The 7,787-nt window shown below is 46.1% G+C and overlaps 1 long non-coding RNA gene across 2 annotated transcripts; it reads right to left on the minus strand.

Annotated features, from left to right (window-relative positions):
• Positions 1–249: 249 nt before the first annotated feature.
• Positions 250–6,208, minus strand: LOC129639743 (uncharacterized). Of its 2 annotated transcripts, XR_008708576.1 has the most exons (3): positions 5,019–5,873; positions 3,466–3,593; positions 250–668 (listed from the first exon to the last, which is right to left on the minus strand). It is a non-coding gene; the product is annotated as an uncharacterized LOC129639743 (long non-coding RNA). The 2 variants fall into 2 exon arrangements; XR_008708577.1 differs by lacking the exon at positions 3,466–3,593 and having other exon boundaries at positions 5,019–6,208.
• Positions 6,209–7,787: the final 1,579 nt, after the last annotated feature.

Genomic DNA, 7,787 nt, shown 5'->3' on the forward strand with positions numbered 1-7,787 from the left:
CAATGAGTTCCTGGCCAGGCAAAAAGAGGGCCTGAACTGGAATTGGAAAACACAGGAATGATTACATTGCATATTTCTTGAGGCAAAACCCCCAATTGTTTCCGATCGTTTTAATTAAGTTGTCAGCTAACCTCTGGGGATGGCTCTATTTGTTCCCAGCGTTTGGGAGCATTAGGTAGTAGGCGTCCCTTTTCAGGAGTTAGCCATATGACCTCATCCCATATTTGATAAACATTAGGTAGGAAACCATGAGATCTAGACCCATTTACTTTCTTAATGTTCAGCAAAATAGACATTAAATCAAGATGCTGTACGATCAAAGTTGAAAGTCACATTATAGCCATAGTTAAGGTACAGAGTGTTACACCAGTCCATTTTAGGATTGCTAGATGTCATCAGATTAAAGAGAGGCATCACATGTGATTGTTGTTGGTGAAGATATTTTCACAGAGTTGAAGAAAGTCTTTTCCTTGAAATGGAAAAACCCACCATGGGAACCCTTCAACTGATGAAGAGGGGAGCACTCCGCAGACCCAGCAATTAGACCGATTGTGGAATGCAGCATAAGAATGAGCCCAGGACAGAAAGGCGTTGTCTTGAGGGTCAAATGGCAGACTCGGGACGTTTGGAGTCAGCAGAAGCAGGCCCATGTCGATTGTCAGGCCCATCTGAAAAGTAAGAGGTAAAAGCATAGAGGATAAAGACGTCAAATGACATTGTTTAGTTTTGGTCAGGGTGCCACTTCTTAACTTGAGTGTGGTGCACCCAGGAATCAATTGCAGGCACCTTGAGGGCTGTGGGAGAAGAAAGAATAACCTGGCAAGGGCCTTCCCAGAGGGGCTCGAGAGATTGATCTCCAGATCCCAATGTCTTTTTCAAGACCTCGGTGCCTGGTTCAGAGGCTTGTTTGACTCCGGCTGGGTCAGGAGTCACCTCCCAGAGTTTCCGTAATGTCTGTTGAAAGGCTGAAAGCTGCGTCACATAGTTAATTCTAAGGCTGATTCTAATTCTAAGGGTCTATAACAATGTCTGTGCATAAGAAGGGTCTTCCGTAGATACATTCAAAGGGGGACGGTCCTTCCTTTTTAGGGGCAGTCTGAGCCCTCATTAAAGCTATGGGTAGAACTTTAAGCCAATCGTCCTGTGTCTCTTGAGTTAATTTACGTAGATGTCTCTTAATAATGTCATTAGCCTTTTCAACTTTTTCTGAAGATTAGGGTCTCCAGGAACAGTGTAAGTGATACTCGATTCCTAGAGCTTTCGACACCCCTTGAGTTACAGCAGCTTTAAAGGTGGAGCGTTGTTGCTCTGAACTTTAGAGTTTAAGATCCCACTTACATCATGACAAGTCAGTACAGTAAGATTTCGCCCATTCCTTAACCTCGGGCTTTAATGGATACTGCTTTTGATGTGGAAATAGGTCAGGGTCTTTGAGCTTGATAAGGACAAGAACAGTATTTTGTGCTCGATCCACAGTTCCTCCGTCAGCCCACACTTTAGGATTTACATTTTGTTCAATCAATGGGAGAGAAAGAGCAGACTCCATATTCATGACTACAGAGGCCTGGACCTTCCTCAGTCTGTCCCTCCCGAGAAGGGGTGAGGGGGACTCTGGCATGATCAGAAACTCGTGGGAAAACAGCACAGAGTCCCGGTTGCAGCTTAAAGGATGACTGAATATTTCAGTCATAGCCTTTGGCTCATCCTGACAGTCCCATTACAGTAGTGGATCAGGAGGAAAGCAGACCAGGGGCTTCAGTGAGCACAGAGAAAGTTGCCCCAGTGTCCAAAAGAAAATCGACTGATTGGCCCCCCACAGTTATTAATACCCGGTGTTCCTCGGGTGTCATTAGGACAGGAGCTTGTGTGGGGATCCCTGGGCACCTTCAGTCCTGATTGTCCTGAGAGTCTGACCCCTGGGACCTGTGCCTCTGGGGGCAGTCTCTCCTCCAGGGTGGTCCTTTACAGACCAGACAGGGAGCCAGGGGCGGCTTAGACACCTGAGAGCAACTTCGCTTGAGATGCCCCTCCTTTCCACAGTAATAGCAAGCCCATCCCTTTTCACCTGGCTTCCTCTGGACATTTTTCTCTTCAGGCTGATTCATAGCAGTTTTCATAGCCATCACTAGAGCCTGAGCCTTTTCTTTGGTTCTCTTCTGTTGTCCTTCCCCCTTCTCATATTCTCTACTGCAATATACCGTCTGAGCCAGCTGTAACAGTGTTTTAAAGACTGATTTGGCCCAAACGCCTGTGTTTGTGACTTACAGCAGATATCTGGAGCCGACTGGGTGACTGAGTGAGAAATCTATCTTTTAAGATCATTTCTCCTCTGCACATTTGGGATCAATGTCAGTAAACTTGTGGAGAGCCTCCCGTAGCCTATCTAGGAATTTACCAGGAGTTTCCTTCTCTACCTGTTCTATGTCAGCCAACTTAGCATAATTTAGAGGCTTCGTTCGAGCTCTCTTAAGCCCTTCAATAATGCAATTGTCAAAGAGGGTCTGCTCCTGTCTCCCTTCCTCTTTGTGATAATCCCAGTCTGGCTCTGCTATGGGAACTGCTTGGCTCCCTGTAGGGAGGAGGGCTAGTTCGTGTTCCCTCTTTCCCCTTGTCTCACGTTCAAGCCATTCATCTCCAAAAATAGTAACTTCCCCCAAAACTCAAGCTCTCGAGTCACGAGTCAGCGTCTGTCCCAAGACATACATTACATCTCTCCAAGTAAGCTCATAAAGTAAAGTGAGTCCTGTAAAGGCTTCTATGTACTTTTCTGGATCCTCTAGTCTCCCAGATCTCTCTTTATCCGTTGTACCTCTGGGTAAGAAAAGGGCTTATGGATTTTTATGGATTGGTTATTTTTCCCAGTGGGGGCCTCCTGCAGAGGCAGTAAGTTGTGTGGCTGTTCCTCAGCCCCTCTAGCTACGCCTCACATACGTTCCGAGGGATAGATTAGAGAAACCTGCTTTTTCTCATCCTCATCCTCTTTCTCGTATTTTACCTTAGTTTTGGTTATCTGCACCTTCTCTACTTTGACTGTCTGAGTTCCCATTGAAACCAGAGTAGTCTGAGGCTGCACTGGAACTGGGGTTGTTTGAACTTCTATCGAGACTGAGGCAACCCTTCCTGGAGGGGTGCCTTGACCCTCAGCTTGCTCAGTTGTGAGCCCCGGATACAGAAGCAGAGGCAGAGTAAGAGGATAGGAGGGAGCTGAAGGCTTTACACCCAAATCTGTACCCTTAGGACTTAAGTCTGGTATATCTCACAGAGAGAAAAAGGGGAACACATATGGCACTTCTACCCATTTCCCTTGTTTTCTACAGAACCGGTCTAGTTGTAAAACAATATCGTAGTTAAGAGACCCTTCAACTGGCCACCCTTGTCTGCCACCCTCCAATGGATATTGTGGCCATGCAGATTTGCAAAGGAAAGTCAGGTGTGTCTTCTTTATGCTCTGGGGGTCAAACTTACCCCAGGTTTTCAGGACACAATCCAAGGGTATGGGTCTGGAACTTTGAGAGTGGAGGAGGAAATGGCAACCTACTCCAGTATTCTTCCCTGGAGAATCCCAGGGACAGAGGAGCCTGGTGGGCTGCCGTCTGTGGGGTCACACAGAGTCAGACACCACTGAAGCGACTTAGCAGCAGCAGCAGCATCGGTAAGAGAGAAAAAAGCAGCAACCAGCGCCTTTGCTTCTTTCCATCGGAGGTGTCCCTCCCTGCTCTAGATGGGGGTGGAGACAGACTTTCCACCGAAGCTTTTCCTTCCCTAGACGGACTTAGTCTGTCACTTGCTGACTCAGGCGCCTTCCCTTCAGCCCGCTCATTCTACCATCGAGGCAAGGGGGAGATGCACCAGGGGTAGACCTGATGGCATCCCAAATTGATTTCTAGTTCCATACCACCACGACCTTTGTTTGATTTGTGCTTTTCCTCTGATGCCACCTGGGGTGTAACAGAGTAGTTTCCTGGAATGTTTCCCAAGCTGGGACTGCTAGGGGAAGCATCCGTCTTACGAGTGCCTGTGCACATTCCTGAGTACAGTCCTGACCACAGTAGAAGCAGTGAGTTATAAAGGGACAAACAACAATCAATACGTCCCTTCTTTGTGTCACCACACCAGTGTATGTGACAGCAAAAGAGGTGGTAGAGGGTCGGCCCGTGAGGAAAAAGTGACTTTTGTCCTCAAGCTATTAGGGCCAATCCTTCCAGCTCATTTTCACAGATTCCACAAAAGGAATATCTAAGGAGTTGAGACAGAAGGCACTGGAGAGCTTTCTCCGGTCTGCTAAGAGCTAGCACTACCAAAGGAAGAAGCCCATTGTACTTCCAGTCTGGAATTCCTGACCTATGTTCTTAGAAACCTCATGCTCTCTAGCAGCACTTCCATCCATGTAGTTCGGAGGCACAGGTATGGCAAGGACTCGCTTTTAGGACTCTGGCCCCCTATGGAAGCAGTCAAGAGAGAGACGCCGCTGAAGCTAGAGCTTCACCTAGTTCCCAAAGGTGCTGCTGGAGCTAGAGTTCCACCTCGTTCCTGAACGTGCTCCTAGCAAGTCTGGGTTCCCCATGACTACCAAGCTTGGGGTCTAAGTAAAAGTACACAGTAATGGCATGGATCACAAGTCCCTTGAAAGTCTAAGATCTGACGGATTAGGTTAGTAGTTCTAACTCCCCATGCAATTACGAAATGGTGGAAGAGACCAGGAAAAGGTGACCAAGGAAGGAAAGTTCAGCCCACGTGCTTTGCCCTTTTCTGGCCACTCCCCTCGCAGGGACGTTGGGTGTCTCTTGGCATTGGCAGGTCGGTATAAACTCCCAACAAGGCTCCCTTTTGGGGGGCTGCCTCAGGCATTACGAGGCACCATGATACTGCAGAGCAGGGCTCAGTGCTCATTTCATACTCATTTCGGTACGTCTCTTTCCTTCTACATTCACACAGACAGGCACGCCATAGAGTTAGTAAAGTAAAGCAGAAAGCGTGTATACTGAGAAAGCAGAGACTAGAGCTCTGAGTGTGTTTACCTTGTCCTGAAGATCCTGGACGAAGCCCCAAGATGTTAGCTTACAGTGAACGGTATCAGATTCATGATCTCCAAAGAAGAAGATTTAGCTTTGGGACCAGGGACCAAGCTTGATCACTCAAGAGCTTTTGTGTAGCAGAGTTTTATCAAAGTATGAAAAGGGACAGAGAAAGCTTCTGACATAGACATCAGAAGGGAGACAGAGAATGCCCCCTCACTAGTCTTAGCAAGGGAGCTCTATACTTTTTTAATTGGTTATTGCAGTAAATCAGAAGAATGACTCAAGGTTGTAAAGGTCTTCCTAGACCAACTCCCATAATTTACATTTTAAGATGACAGGATTAGAACTAACAGTAGAAAGATCTTACCAGACCTACTCCCATAATATACATTGTAAGATAACAATAAGATAGTCAGAAGGTCCTCAAGAAGGAGAAACATGTCCTCAAGTGGGATACATTGTTGTTATGTAATCCTTAGTACAGAGTTTTAGCTGAGTTGTTTTGTTGTATTATCGTCAGCTCTGGGCTGAAAGGAAATAATGTTTTATGTGACTAAGACAAAGGAGTGTCAGCTCAGTTCAGTTCAGTTCAGTCGCTCAGTCGTGTCCGACTCTTTGAGACCCCATGAATCACAGCACGCCAGGTCTCCCTGTCCACCACCAACACCCGGAGTTCACTCAGACTCACGTCCATCGAGTCAGTGATGCCATCCAGTCATCTCATCCTCTGTCGTCCCCTTCTCCTCCTGCCTCCAACCCCTCCCAGCAGCAGAGTCTTTTCCAATGAGTCAACTCTTCGCATGAGGTGGCCAAAGTACTGGAGTTTCAGCTTTAGCATCATTCCTTCCAAAGTAATCCCAGGGCTGATCTCCTTCACAATGGACTGGTTGGATCTCCTTGTGGTCCAAGGGACTCTCAAGAGTCTTCTCCAACACCACAGTTCAAAAGCATCAATTCTTCGGCACTCAGCCTTCTTTACAGTCCAACTCTCACATCCATACATGACCATAGGAAAAACAATAGCCTGGACTAGACAGACCTCTGTTGGCAAAGGAATGTCTCTGCTTTTGAATATGCTATCTAGGTTGGTCATAACTTTCCTTCCAAGGAGCAAGCGTCTTTTAATTTCATGGCTGCAGTCACCATCTGCAGTGATTTTGGAGCCCAAAAAGATAAAGTCTGACACTGTTTCCAATGTTTACCCATCTATTTCCCATGAAGTGATGGGACCGGATGCCATGATCTTCGTTTTCTGAATGTTGAGCTTTAAGCCAACTTTTTCACTCTCCACTTTCACTTTCATCAAGAGGCTTTTTACTTCCTCTTCCCTATCTGTCATAAGGGTGGTGTCATCTGCATATCTGAGGTTACTGATATTTCTCCCGGCAGTCTTGATTCCAGCTTGTGTTTCTTCCAGTCCAGCATTTCTCAAGATGTACTCTGCATAGAGGTTAAATAAGCAGGGTGACAATGAACAGCCTTGACGTTCTCCTTTTCCTATTTGGAACCAGGCTGTTGTTCCATGTCCAGTTCTAACTGTTGCTTCCTGACCTGCATACAGATTTCTCAAGAGGCAGATCAGGTGGTCTGGTCTTCCCATCTCTCAGAATTTTCCACAGTTTATTGTGATCCACACAGCCAAAGGCTTTGGCATAGTCAATAAAGCAGGAATAGATGTTTTTCGGGAACTCTCTTGCTTTTTCCATGATCCAGCGGATGTTGGCAACTTGATCTCTGGTTCCTCTGCCTTTTCTAAAACCAGCTTGAACATCAGGAAGTTCACGGTTCACATATTGCTGAAGCCTGGCTTGGAGAATTTTGAGCATTACTTTACTAGCGTGTGAGATGAGTGCAATTGTGTGGTAGTCTGAGCGTTCTTTCGCATTGCCTTTCTTTGGGATTGGAATGAAAACTGAACTTTTCCAGTCCTGTGGCTACTGCTGCGTTTTCCAAATTTGCTGGCATATTGAGTGCAGCACTTTCACAGCATCATCGTTCAGGATTTGGAATAGCTCCACTGGAATTCCATCACCTCCACTAGCTTTGTTCTTAGTGATGCTTTCTAAGGCCCACTTGACTTCACATTCCAGGATGTCTGGCTCTAGGTCAGTGATCACACCCTCGTGATTATCTGGGTCGTGAAGATCTTTTTTGTACAGTTCTTCTGTGTATACTTGCCACCTCTTCTTAATATCTTCTGCTTCTATTAGGTCCATACCATTTCTGTCCTTTATCGAGCCCGTCTTTGCATGAGATGTTCTCCTGGTATCTCCAATTTTCTTGAAGAGATCTCTAGTCTTTCCCATTCTGTTGTTTTCCTCTATTTCTTTGCATTGATCGCTGAGGAAGGCTTTCTTATCTCTTCTTGTGTTTCTTTGGAACTCTGCATTCAGATGCTTATATCTTTCCTTTTCTCCTTTGCTTTTCGCTTCTCTTCTTTTCACAGCTATTTGTAAGGCCTCCTCAGACAGCCATTTTGCTTTTCTGCATTTCTTTTCCATGGGGATGGTGTTGATCCCTGTCTCCTGTACAATGTCAGGAACCTCATTCCATAGTTCATCAGGCACTCTGTCTATCAGATCTAGGCCCTTTAATCTGTTTCTCACTTCCACTGTATAGTCATAAGGGATATGATTTAGGTCATACCTGAATGGTCTAGTGGTTTTCCCTACTTTCTTCAATTTCAGTCTGAATTTGGCAATAAGGAGTTCATGATCTGAGCCACAGTCAGCTCCTGGTCTTGTGTTTGCTGACTGTGTAGAGCTTCTC

This window comes from Bubalus kerabau, chromosome X (assembly GCF_029407905.1).
Source record: "Bubalus kerabau isolate K-KA32 ecotype Philippines breed swamp buffalo chromosome X, PCC_UOA_SB_1v2, whole genome shotgun sequence".
In the NCBI taxonomy this organism is placed as follows: domain Eukaryota; kingdom Metazoa; phylum Chordata; class Mammalia; order Artiodactyla; family Bovidae; genus Bubalus; species Bubalus kerabau.